The sequence below is a fragment of the Balaenoptera acutorostrata genome, chromosome 11 (genome assembly GCF_949987535.1).
Source record: "Balaenoptera acutorostrata chromosome 11, mBalAcu1.1, whole genome shotgun sequence".
Classification (NCBI taxonomy): Eukaryota; Metazoa; Chordata; class Mammalia; order Artiodactyla; family Balaenopteridae; genus Balaenoptera; species Balaenoptera acutorostrata.
In genome coordinates, this window is record NC_080074.1 from 39066701 (window position 1) to 39080644 (window position 13944).

General features: G+C 37.7%; 1 protein-coding gene across 8 annotated transcripts in view; it reads left to right on the forward strand.

The window, feature by feature from the left end:
- Window positions 1-11902, forward strand: part of LIN7A (lin-7 homolog A, crumbs cell polarity complex component) — a 252847-nt gene extending 240945 nt beyond the window's left edge. For all 8 annotated transcript variants that reach the window (XM_007194951.3, XM_028162019.2, XM_007194953.3 and 5 more), the window contains one exon: window positions 6614-11902. The gene's annotated coding sequence lies outside the window, so the exon portion shown is untranslated. The remainder of the gene's footprint in view (window positions 1-6613) is intronic.
- Window positions 11903-13944: the final 2042 nt, after the last annotated feature.

The window sequence follows — 13944 nt, forward strand, 5'->3', positions numbered from 1 at the left end:
TCATTCAATATCAGATTACTATTTGCACACACTGGATTTGAGAAGAGATTTTCAACTTTTTTGTGCCACTCATGAAAAGAAGCTCCATGGGGAAGTAAAAAGAGTATGGGATTTATTCTCAGAGAGTTCTGGGGATTCAACTATCTTTCTTTTATAGCCTGCTAGTTTTGTTATATATATATCACAGTTTGGTGTCTTTATCTAAAATTACATTCCATTCTAAAAACTACATTTATTTAACAATAAATATTTATTTGTTACCGTGATGGGCCAGGCACTGTTCAATGGGCTGTAGAAGCAGCATGAGCAGAGCAAAATCCTTGCTGTCATGGTGGTTACATTCTGGTTGGAGGAGATAGTTAATTAACAAGTAGATAAAAAATATAGAGTTAAAATAGTGTGCTTTGATAGAGACTGGCTAGGTGATGACCTTCTGTGAGGTGATCAGGGAAGACCCCTCAAAGGAGGTAACATTTATGCTGAGGTTGAATGACAATGCGAAGCCAGGAAATGAGCATAAGAAGAGGAGGAAATAGCCAGTACAGTAGCTCTGAGGCAGATGTGAGCCTATTTGACATTTGAGGAATAGAAAGAAAGCTGAGGTAGTTAGGCGATAAAGAGTGAGAAGGACAGTTAGATAGATGGGGGCCAGGTTATAGAGAGCTTTTTAAACTGCTTAGGGAAGTTAGATGTTATTGCAGTGGAAACCACTGAAGGTTTTTAAGCAAAAGAGTGACATGATTTATGTGTTAAAAAAAATCACTCTGGCTGCTATGGGGAGAATAGATTATTGCAGGGTAAGAGTAAAAACAGAGACCAATTAGGAGACTATTATATAGGAGTCCAGGCAAGAGATATGGTGGTTTGGACTGGGATGACGGAATGATTTGGATGCATACAGGCAAGTCATTTTGTCCGTAGCCTTCGTCTCTCTAATCCGTTTCAAACATAAAGGTACTTCACATTTGTACTTTCAGAATCCTTGCAAAGGTCTTTTTGCTAATAATAACAATCCAGTATTCTTCAGTCAAACATTGACACTCTTTTCCTGAACTCATTTTTTCTTCCATTCTCAATAATACAGACTTGTACCAATTCTCCTAAATTGTTTTACCACACTGGCCCATAGTAAAATTGTTTTAAAGTGTTTTAAAAGAAGTATGTTGCCATTCCGACTTCTGAGGTCTTACTAAAAGCTTCCAGTATTTATGCTTATTCAGTCATCTTTGGAAGTATACAACTTGGCCATAAATACTGCTGGGCCATATACTCAATTCCATTTCTCTGTTCCATCAGTCTTCATTAAATCACTTGAGAATTTCCTACTGTCTCATTATCGAAGAGTAACATTTTTAATAAAAGGCATTTAAAACCATGTTTATTTCTTGCACAGGATACAGTAAAGCTATGTTTAAGTGAACATGAAATTTATATCTATGCCTGCCAAGACAGCACTTGTAGTACACAGGATCATGGACCCTTGAGATGAAACTGTAGTGACAATTTCAAGTACAAGCAAAGTACAACTCAGTCATGTCATCCATGGATTTTATGGTGGATTCAGTCAAAGAGACCTACATTAGCTCTTGTTCAACTTTTAATTAATTAGATTTTTTAAGGATTAAATGGGATTTGTTACACTTGCTAACTCATACTGTGGTTGCTTTTGAGAAGAGATCTGAAACTATTTACTTTGAACAGATCTCTGATTTTTTTTTTTTTTAAGTTTGACAAGTCAAGCAAAGACCAGGTAAAGCAAAAATACTTGTCAGATATTGTCTTACTATTTATCACATGAAATGTAACTTCTGTTCTATAAATTAGAAATAATATTTTGTCTGAGACGGTAGAAGTTATTAAGTAACTAGCAATGGTCAGTGGTGCATACAGATGGAAAATAGGTTGAATGCAAGTAGTGTGTGGAAAATGTGTCTTATGCCTACTTTTAATTTTAAACTTCTCCTGAAGTGAATCTCAGTTGTCTTTTCCCCTAACTTCCATCTTTGTTAATCAGGAAGAATATACTACATTTCTTAAATGAAGTAAATATGATCACTACATAATTACATTACAGAAACCTAAGCAGATAATATGAATATAGGTTTTTTTTTAATACTGTACCCACTTTTTTTGAGAAAGTGTCACATTTATTCAGCTTTAAGCATTTTTTTCTTTTTCTTTTTTTACTGAAGTGTAGTTGGCTTTGATTATTAAGTTTTAGGCATACAGCATACTGATTTGACATTTATATACATTATAAATTGATCATCACAATAAGTTTAGTTACTACCTGTCACCATACAATGTTATTACAGTATTATTGACTATATCCCCTATGCTATACATTGTCCCATGATTTATTTATTTTATAACTGGAAGCTTGTACCTCTTAATCCCCTTCACCTATTTTGTCCCCCACCCCATAAGCATCTCATTTATTTTATTTTGTTTTATTTATTTTTATTTGTGGCTGCATTGGGTCTTCGTTGCTGCCTGTGGGCTTTCTCTAGTTGCGGTGAGCAGGGGCTACTCTTCGTTGCAGTGCGCGGGCTTCTCATTGCGGTGGCTTCTCTTGTTGCAGAGCATGGGCTCTAGGCACGCGGGCTTCCGTAGTTGTGGCACGCGGGCTCAGTAGTTGTGGCTCACGGGCTCTAGAGCGCAGGCTCAGTAGTTGTGGTGCACGGGCTTAGTTGCTCCGCGGCATGTGGGATCCTCCCGGACCAGGGCTCGAACCCGTGTCCCCTGCACTGGCAGGTGGATTCTTAACCACTGCGCCACCAGGGAAGCCCAGCATCTCATTTTTAAAAGTGTGACTTATATAAATCCATATTTCACTCAGATTCCCAAAGAATAAAAGTAAGAAGGAGGAGGAATACTTTTTGAGATGTCACTATTCTGAGGAAGTCAAGACCAAAAGCTTGTTTAATTTCTCTGACCTTCTATTGGCGGATCCAGGGTGAAGAATTCATTTACACTCAAATACAGGCTGCATCTTAGCAGATTTACAAAGCAGCCGGCCTTTGCCAGTAGCCTCACTGACTTTCTTTTTCCTCTTGCTCTTCAGGCCCCCACTTCCCTTATTTTATCCGCCATTTATTGTTCTATACCTTCCATTTCCACTGCCACAGCCACGGGCCTCATGGTCTGATCCAGGCAACCACTGCCAGAACTGCCAGCCCACTTACTGAGAGGTCCCAAAGGCTGACTCTGATAACACTGAATTCAAGGAACCCAGAGTTATCAAGCAGAAAACTGCACCAGAAATAATAATCATAACGCTGGATAAAATTTATTAAGAAATTAGGGTATGCCAAGAACTCTTCTAAATGCTTCATGTATATAGAATTACTTAATCTTTACAATAACCCTATGAGTATTAGGTACTATTTTAATCTCTTTTTAAAGAAGGAAACTGAGTCATGTAGGATTTTTTAAAGTCTACTTATTTCACAGCTAAGAAGTTATGGGGCCATGATTCAAACCCAGGGATATGGGCTTCAAAGCCTCTTTCTTTTAACAGCTGCGCTGCTCTACCTCTTTCTTCAATGGCACCTGCCCTTTCACATCCCATCCCGCCTCACAGACACATTCACATGAGCTTTCCAGGAATTCAGTCTCACACTGCTTAGAGTTGGTGCTAACCCTCACCACTTACCTCTAAAACAGTGCCCTGTGCTTCAAAGTACTTCGTCATTACAGCTCTGTTAGTTTCCTGTTACTGCCCTAAAAATTACCAAACACATTCAATGGCTTAAAAGAATACAAATTAATTTTCTTGTAATAATGTAGGACAGAAGCCCAAGACAGTCTCACTGGCCTTTCAGAGGCTCTAGGGGAAGATTCATTTCCTTGCCTTTTCCACCTTCTAGGGGATGCCTGCATTCCTTGCCTCCTGGTTCCATTCCGCATCCTCCAAACCACCGGTGATGGTCGAGTCCTCACATTGCATCACTCTGACCTCTGCTTCTGTCATCCCATCCCCTTCCCTGAGTCTTTCTTCTCTCACCGTCTTCCACTTCTAATTACATTGGACCCACCTGGACAATTCAGGATACTCTCCCTATTTTAACATCAGCTGTTTAGCAAGCTTACTTCCATCTACAACTTTAATTTCCCTTACCATGGAATCTAACATATTCACAGGTTCTGGGGATTAGAACGTGGACATATTTCAGGGGCCATTATTCTGCCTACCACAGTGGCTCACTGAAAAATTAGCAAAGCAATTTGATCAACAAAATTTAAACGAATGTGGAAATGAGGCTTTTATTTTTTTAAAAAAAATGAATCATTAATCTGTTCAACTGTAAATCACGGGAATGAGGGAAATAATGAGAACATTTGGTGCAGGTGGTTCTTCCCAGTGGGCATCTCAGTGATGCACAGTTTGGATGCCCAGTGCTCTCTCAGCTGCTGGCATATCCCTCAGGCCTCCTCCCCCTCTGGGTAGATGCAGAGACCCAAGACTCTTACTAAAATTCATCTGCTCTAAGTCCCATTCCCTTAGGACATGTAACTCTATGATAAGTTAATGGATTAAAAACTCAATCACTTGGTAGCTCTGTCACCTGGTAGCTAAGGGACTTGAAGGAAGTTATTCAATGTGAGACTCATGAATATGGTCTGTTATGGAGATTAAATAAGAAAAAATATGTAAAACTCTTAACAAAATATGTGGCAATTGGTGAGCACTCAATAGTAATACAGTGGCGGTAGTACAGTAGTTAGAATGTTAATGGCAGATGATATTTTTATGCAATATCTTGTTAGGTGACTCCTGAAGAAGTACAGTGGCCTCATGCTTGACTTTCAGTTCCACGCTGTAGGCCCAAGGTGCTTTTAGGCATTTCTCTAGAAGGCTTGGTGGCTGGAGAGTGCTGATGCAGAGTAGGCAGATTGCAAACCTACCCCCACGGACACTTTCACATCAACCAGAACAATTCGTTAAAAAATTTTGGGGGGCAGAAGACCTAAATAGACATTTCTCCAAAGAAGATATACAGATTGCCAACAAACACATGTAAGAATGCTCAACATCATTAATCATTAGAGAAATGCAAATCAAAACTACAATGAGATATCATCTCATACCGGTCAGAATGGCCATCATCAAAAAATCTACAAACAATAAATGCTGGAGAGGGTGTGGAGAAAAGGGAACCCTCTTGCAATGTTGGTGGGAATGTAAATTGATACAGCCACTATGGAGAACAGTATGGAGGTTCCTTAAAAAACTAGAAACAGAACTACCAGATGACCCAGCAATCCCACTACTGGGCATATACCCTGAGAAAACCATAATTCAAAAAGAGTCATGTACCAAAATGTTCATTGCAGCTCTATTACAATAGCCAGGACATGGAAGCAACCTAAGTGTCCATCATCAGATGAATGGATAAAGAAGATGTGGCACATATATACAATGGAATATTACTCAGCCATAAAAAGAAACGAAATTGAGTTATTTGTAGTGAGGTGGATGGAGTTAGAGTCTGTCATACAGAGTGAAGTAAGTCAGAAAGAGAAAAACAAATACAGTATGCTAACACATATATACAGAATCTAAGGAAGAAAAAAAAAAGGTCATGAAGAACCTAGTGGTAAGACGGGAATAAAGACACAGACCTACTAGAGAATGGACTTGAGGATATGGGGAGAGGGAAGAGTAAGCTGTGACAAAGTGAGAGAGTGGCATGGACATATATACACTACCAAACATAAGATAGCTAGTGGGAAGCAGCCGCATAGCACAGGGAGATCAGCTCGGTGCTTTGTGACCACCTAGAGGGGTGGGAGAGAGAGGGTGGGAGGGAGGGAGATGCAAGAGGGAAGAGATATGGGAACATATGTATATGTATAACTGATTCACTTTGTTAAAAAGCAGAAAGTAACACACCATTGTAAAGCAATTATACTCCAATAAAGATGTTAAAAAAAATTTTTTTTTGTATATGGTGCTCTGCATTCATTGAAATAAAAATATCTGCAGCTTTAAAAACAAAGATTGAAAACCACTGTTCTTTCTGAAAGAAATGACTCCATAATGGTAGAAAAGTGACAGGTCTGGGGGAATGTTTGGGGAGGCTGCTCTCCCAAATGTGACCACATGGGGCATCTGCCTACTCTGTTCTACTCTGTGTCAGGCTGGCTGACCTCGTGGGAGAAGAGACAGGCCTACCATCTGCTTTACAGAAGGGATATTGGTGCTTGCAGCCTATCAGAGAGAGGCTTTGCTTGCATGTATCTCAGCAGGAGCAACACTGATCACCCTAAGAGTCATAATATATGAAGGTTATCTCTTCTTTGCCTCCGTGAAGGAAAACAGAGTCATCTGGAATTGGAAGGAAGAAATGTTTTACATTTGAAATGTTTCCAAACTGATTTTTTAAAATTTAATCTTAGGGAATAACTGTGTCTCTTCCATCCTCATTTGATAATTACTTCCTTTGCAGACATCAAACAGTTTTTTCACATGTGGAAGGCTGTGCATGAAAGATAGCACCCAAAATAATCCTTGCTGTTCTCACATAGCACATGCTTCTTTGATATTTTTAGCATATTGTAGTTGAATACTAATCACTGATTTCTTTTCACTCTTTCCCCCCGCTTTCAGGTCCTTGAAGCTACTTGATCAAACACCCAATAGTCACAAGTTTGAAACCGTGCTTCAGAATCCCAGCACATAGTAAAGGAAAAGACAACACTGATAATTATACCTGTCAAGAAACTGTGAACACGTGGTGTATAAATTCTTTACCAAGGCAACTCGACACCTTCTTTCTCTGGGGCTGAACCCCCGCTGCTCACGTGCTTTTTACACACACAGACCTTCCATTCACTGCAGTGGGAATTCTCAGTGTGTAAAGGGAGAGGTTTTCCAGTCTGCAGACTGAAATAGAATAAGAAGAATAAAGTCCATGACTTTCAGATAAATCACCAGGGCCAGGGTTAAGTGAATCTTGGGTCTATAGCTTTTCCAGAGATTAACAAATCCCTCATTAGGCTATAGTTCAAACTGCATCAGTTCAAGGTTGTCGCCACTTAAAAGAAACCTACACATTGTCCCTCACCCGGACCTGTTTCACGTCTGTATTGCTGAGTTGTCTGAATTAGAATTCCAGTTAATTGCAAATTCAACCTCTGTTCCCCTCTTGAAAATGGCAAGTTATTATACTATATTTATACTCAATTCAGGTTCTAGAAGCATTTGGCTTTTTATTTTCTGTTTCCATGAATTTTATTATGCATTAATAGAGTGGGCAATTTCAGCTCAACTTTTAGTTAGTTAAAAGCAAGGATAGAGAACTCTAGTACTGTTTTTTGTTTTTTGTTTTAATTTAAGTCTTGCTTGTATCTATTCTTATTAAGTCTAACAGAATATAATGTCTTTTATTCCACAAAATATATATTATCAGAGTGTATTTGTTACAAACTTAGGTCATTTCTTACCAAGTGTTATGAATCTGGTAAGAGAATACTAGCAAAGGACCCAGCTTCATGAATTGATCCTTGTATGATATTTATATATAACCCTGCTCTCAATATTTTTTGTTAATTTTATACTTTTGATTGATAATCTGGAGAAATCTAAACTCTTTTTACCTACACTGATGTGCTGTCATAGAAGTCTGTTTGATATTTTAAAGCTTAGGGCTTTACAAAACTAAATTATGGATGTGCATATATATATATACAAATATATGTCATACCAAATCTAGATTTTTTCCCAAGTATAAACTGGATATGTTTGGCAATATAAGATCACAAGTATTATTCCTCTTAAAATTAGGCATATGGAAACCAGAGATATTAATATTGTGAAAGAAAAGATATTGCTGCTTCTAGGGTAAAAATATACCTACTTCATTACACATATTCATGTAGGTAAATAGACAGTGAGATATCATCTTTCAGAAAGTATCATTTACTGTAAAACGATCTGTTAGAATCATCTATACTGATCATAACTTTTAACTTATGGTGAATCTAGGCACATAAGTCTGATCTTACTTTATGGAATTAGCAGGAAGCAATAATTATTTGGGCACTTAAATACCTTAGCCACACAAATGTACCTGAAGAAAGAATAAATGTCCAGTTGAAACATTCTAGAGAGATCATTAAAACTTGAGGCAAATATTTGAATAGTCCCTTTTCTCAAATGAAGAAACTGATTCCCCAAGACACAATAAATTTCACATTTCAGAGAGTCCCTCAAATTAGAAATTTATGAAGCTCAGTTTAGGAACTGTGTTCTTGAAAATAAAACCAGTTGGAACTACCCCACGTGTTTCATGTTGCCCTGTCGGGTGGTATTGTTGTCAATACCAAGTTCTGCCTACTCTTCATAGTCCATCACTCAACAGAGGACAAACAGTAAGGAAACCAGGAGGTGCACCTATTTCAGCAACGTCCTGCCGTGGTAACAGATTCCCATTCCTGAACACGTGTATCATTTTTTACTAGAGAGAACTGGGGTGGGGGTGGGGCAAGGGTGAGGACCCTGAATGTTATGTAAAATAGGGTTACAAAAGAGGTAAGCATGACTAAGGGAATGAATGAAGAATACGGGAGTAGTATTCAGTTTGAGAGAGGTAGTTCCCATTTTTATAAGAAAAATTTAATACAACATATATTTTAGTTATCATTTAACAGAAAAATATTCAAGCTATTCAGGCTATGCCACAGACTCTCATAAAGGGAAATCACTGCACCCTTGTGATGAGGAAATGGTCATTTCAGGACATCTCAGTACACTGTATAAATTTGGAGCTTAAGGTATGTTTTCGTTTAGCCGTAAGTGGTTGGTTAGTATTAAATTATCATATGTTTTCATGTCAATATAAATATTGTCATGGTGTTACAGAAGCAACTGTCAAATGGGCAGACAGCTTACATTTGTGTTTTCTGGAAACCTTTGTATTTTATGCTTCATTTGCATAATGTTTTGTGCTAATAAATGTATGCCAAGTCGTTTGTCCAAGTGAAGGGGCAATCCATCACACCTAAGGCATCTAAGGACAGATTACATGTCACACTAGTCCTGTTTACAAATGACCAGTCAGATGGCCAGTTTTCTTCAGTAAAATCTAGTTGTTGAAATGTAAGCCTTCCCCTAAAGTTTTTGTCAAAAGTAGCCATCCCTAAGACTTAGAGAGGCTGCTTGTGGTTGTCTAAAGGTTCTCTGAAGCCAGAGGGAAAAGGAAGAAAATGACCACAACTTGTATTAATGCCTTTTATTATTACTGATCATATGAGAGCCACTGACAAGTCCAAAATCATATTAAAATGAAGACATATCATGTTGCTCCTACATGAAGCTTTACTATAAACAAATGAGTTATTAAAAGTTGGGGGAAAATCTGTTGTGACTATTCATCAGTGATCCTGGTGAATTTTAATTCTTTCCCTTGACCTAACTGGTGGCCAGAGTTTTCTAAACTCTTTCCTGCTGTGATTTTGAAGGAAAAATACACAGAGCATAGTTCAGTAAAAGAATCCTTAAACCTTTTCATTGAGGCATTTACATTTTGATTCTGTTACCGTTTGAAATAGAACATCCACAGGGAGATAATAAGCTTAAATTACAATTGACTTTGGAAAGAATAACAGATTTTGTGCTTCCTCAATCATGTAATCAATAGGGAATTCTCTAGTTATGTGAACTACCACTATCTTTTAAGACAATGCTAAAATCTAAATACAAAATCTATCATTCAGGAGCTTTTTAAGAATTCAAGGCTGTCTCTGAAGAACTTGGCTGGAGATGGATTATACCAATTTACGAATGCAGTTTTCAACCATGACAAATCAAACTGATCTGATCTCAGTTCATTTTACTCAGCTGTGCCCATAGGACTCTGAGACGTTGGAATACTTTGTCTACATTATTTTTAACATCTATAGATATTTGTGGATGTGTGAATAATGCTTGAATTTCTCATCTTTTGTCTAGTTTGTGCTTATCACACAGACACAGCCTGTTAGTAAGACCAGTTTTAACAGCATCATGAAGTAGAAATCAATGCTCTAAGGATTCAGGGAGGCCAACGTACGGCAAAATCTCCTGAAAAATGGGGTAGTCCTACCCATCTCATCCCTCTCTAGATCATAAAATCCCTGAGAAAGGGCTAAAACCACCTTGTGGACTGCTGTATCCCTAGCATCAGGGATAATGCCAGCACAGTACAGGCGCTCAATTAACATTTGTTGAATGAATGGACAACTAAATAAATGAATGAAATTAGACAAATAAATGAATTTTGCCTTCTGATAATTTGAAAAATTTCACCAATTTATGTTATCCTGATTGGCATTATAATTTCTGAATTACATAATTAGAACCAGAATTGACTCTTTATAAATACTTTTTAGATATATGAATTTGGAATCAATTACTTCAAAGGCTTCAAGGGTTTGAGAACACTTAGATAGGAATGTTTGGGGATTCAGAGTTTTTACAATGAATAAAACTCAACCTTTCTAGTTATTTATGAAAGCTCCCTGAGTTATATGACAAGGATGGTCCAAACATGGAACTCCATTTATAAATTTTGTAAAATATTTTCATTTTTAAAAAAGAAGAAAATTCATATCATCAAGCATATTATTAATATGTCCTTCAATATATATTAACCACTTTTCTCTAAGGCTTTCATTGTAATTGGAGACACCATCTCTAAATCTTTTCCTGCTTTCAAAAGATCACTTCTCCTTTCTTATTTGATTCTTAGAATGTACCTGAGCTAAAGATTAATCACATAGCAATTAAGACTTTTCCATGTGTTTATTCATCTAACAAATATTTATTGTATACCTAGTATATGCTAGGTTTTGGAAATACAATGGCAAACAAGACAGATGCAGCACCCCCATGGAGTTTGCTGTCAGGAGCTCCTCAACACTTGCTCTAGCAATAACTAGGGTTACTGTCTAATGGATCCTTCTTCACAGCTAATAGAAGAAATGAAATCCCTTACCCCATGGAAAACATGAAAGACTCTCTGCACGTATTTATATGAACTTGCTTTTCTAAACACGCCACTCAAAAATGCTGCTCAGTGTACCCAAACACCATAGTTATACCCCAGTGAGGTAGGTAATAATTTATTCATAACTAACACTTATTTAGCTCTTACTACTGTGCTCAGTACATTCATAGACTATATCATTGAATCCCTTCAACAACTCTGTTTAGTAGGTTCCATTTTATAGACAAGAAAACTGAAGCACAGATATGTGACCTGTCCAAGGTCACACAGCAGATGGAACTGGGATTTGAACCCACACAGTATAACACAAAAGCTCATGTGTCTAAGCATTATCTGTGGCTTGGGGGACATCATTACATTAAAATAAATGTCAGTAAAATAAATGGGTCACTGTATATAAAAGTTCTTTGAAATTGTAAAGTAGTATATAAAAAGATATTAGTAAAGTATTATGATCAACAAACCACATCAGTGGCAGAAACAGAGTGAGAACTTAATCTTAAGTTGCAGCTTACCCTCATGAAGAACATTTCAAGCCAGGGAAATGGATAAAAGTACAGATCCAGAAAATTTCTGACATGTGATAAATATCGCAATGACTTTTCAGAATTACTTGTTAGCCACTGTGTCTATTTGGTGCTACAAAAAACAAAACAAAACAAAAAAAAAACTGAAAGAACAAAATTCCTTGCTGTAAGGGCTTGTAATAAATACACAATGTGGAGCTGAATCAAGGATATTCCACATTTATGGGGAAAGATTGGGCCATAGTACTATTTTCTCACCATTACATGTGATCTTGTCTTTCTAATTGTTTTCATTATTTTTCTGAAAGAGCTGCAAAATTGTGCAGTGGTTCAACCTGACCAAAGTGGTAATATGCTGCTGGGAAGTAAAAGTATTAGATACCAGACTGGAATTATTGTCTTCATTCTCAAATTTAAGTTCTTTTAAAGCATGAATATAGAGGTACTTTTAGATGCTGAAGGCACCTGAATATTTGGATGTTAAGTTCCTTGTGTTTCTCCATTCCAGATCGTACAGTGAGGTCATGCTATTGAGGGGTTAGGTTCTAAAACCAATATGAAAGGCAAAAATTGAGAAAGAGGAATCATACTCATTATTTAAATTTATTCTCTCTCTGGCCCCTCCCAGTTAAATGGGCATATGATGCAACTTAAATGCTGGTTCATATTTGTGGAAGCAAGGAGTCTTCTTAAGAAAACTTTATTACCTCATCATTCTTTCCTACTACCAGCTAATTAGCTCCTTCAAATAATATTTTGGAAAGTTTAGCTTTACACATAATACAACAGTAAACTCATAAGCCTTTTGTCCAAAACCATACTTAACTTCTCCTTCCCTTTTGACACTTTTATTTTTACTAATGATATTACCGTTCTCTGTACAAATTTACTGATCTTTCTCATTTGCCATTCACATCAATTCTTAGATTCTACTTTGACAAAGTCTCTTGCAACTATCTTATCCATTTTCAATATTCCTACCTATGAATAGAAATTTAGTACTTTTTTTTTTTTTTTTTAAAGGATTTTCTTATTTATTTATTTATTTATTTATTTATTTTTGGCTGTGTTGGGTCTTCGGTTCGTGCGAGGGCTTTCTCCAGTTGCGGCAAGCGGGGGCCACTCTTCATCGCGGTGCGGGGACCGCTCTTCATCGCGGTGCGCGGGCCTTTCTCTATCGCGGCCCCTCCCGTCGCGGGGCACAGGCTCCAGACGCGCAGGCTCAGCAATTGTGGCTCACGGGCCCAGCTGCTCCGTGGCATGTGGGATCTTCCCAGACCAGGGCTCGAACCCGTGTCCCCTGCATTAGCAGGCAGATTCTCAACCACTGCGCCACCAGGGAAGCCCGAAATTTAGTACTTTTTACTAGGACTTTTGTGAGCTTTTAACTGTTTTCCCAATTACCGTGTCTACCCATATAAATTTCCCTATATATTGATGCTTGATAACTTCCCCTGCAGCTATTCCTTTGCTCAAAATCCTCCAAGGGGTCCCCATCAAAAAAAAAAATTATGATTTCTAGTGAAGACTCTGAACCAAAACACTAACATGATGTTGGAGAAGAACACTATAGTGCCACCCCTCCATCTACAAGGGCAAAACATAGAACATGAAATGTGATGGTACCGAAATCTGGTACATGGGACGGTGAAATAGAAGTCACAGGGTTCCATGACACTGAGAAATATCACAAGTTTTTCTTCTAGATGAAATGAAATGCAGTGAGAGACTAGCAGTGTTCTGTGGTGAAGATACAGGACTGTATCAGATTATGATGCACCAATTCCAAAATATTTGTTTGGGGTGGTGTGTGTGTGTGAACGTGCGGGGTTATGCTAACATCCTAACATTAGACACAAGTATGGTTTGAGATGTGGATTTCCCGACTAGATAGCACTGCTTTTTTAGCCATGCTCTATCTTGCCGTCCAAGTTGACCACTACCTATTCCTGGAAACTCCTAAACTTTTCTTCCCCTGAGCTTTTGATTATTTCTGAAATGCCTCTCTCCTTCTTCTGAAAAAAAAAAAAAATCCTCAACTTTTAAGGCCCATTTCAGATGGTCCTTCTTCCAAGAAGCTTTTTCTAATTTTTCCAGGCCTGATATTATCCATCATCAAATCCCACTGTGGTATCTGTACCCCTCCTTAGCTCTTTTCTTAGCTTGTCTTGTAGTATACCTGTTTGTGTCTTTATCATCTTGATTTCCCCTGCAATTAGTAATTACATGGCGTGGGTGCTTAATATTTCATAAAAGGAATTACCTTTCACTTGTCAACCTCACAGAATGGCTTCCGGATTATTTTGGGGGTCTCAGTTCTCAGTAGCTCACCAGCAAAGTTCATCTGAATTGAGAACTCAACACCAGATACTTTTAAGGAGAATAAAGCCTTAATTATTGAGTATTTTGATTAAAAAAAAAAGTAA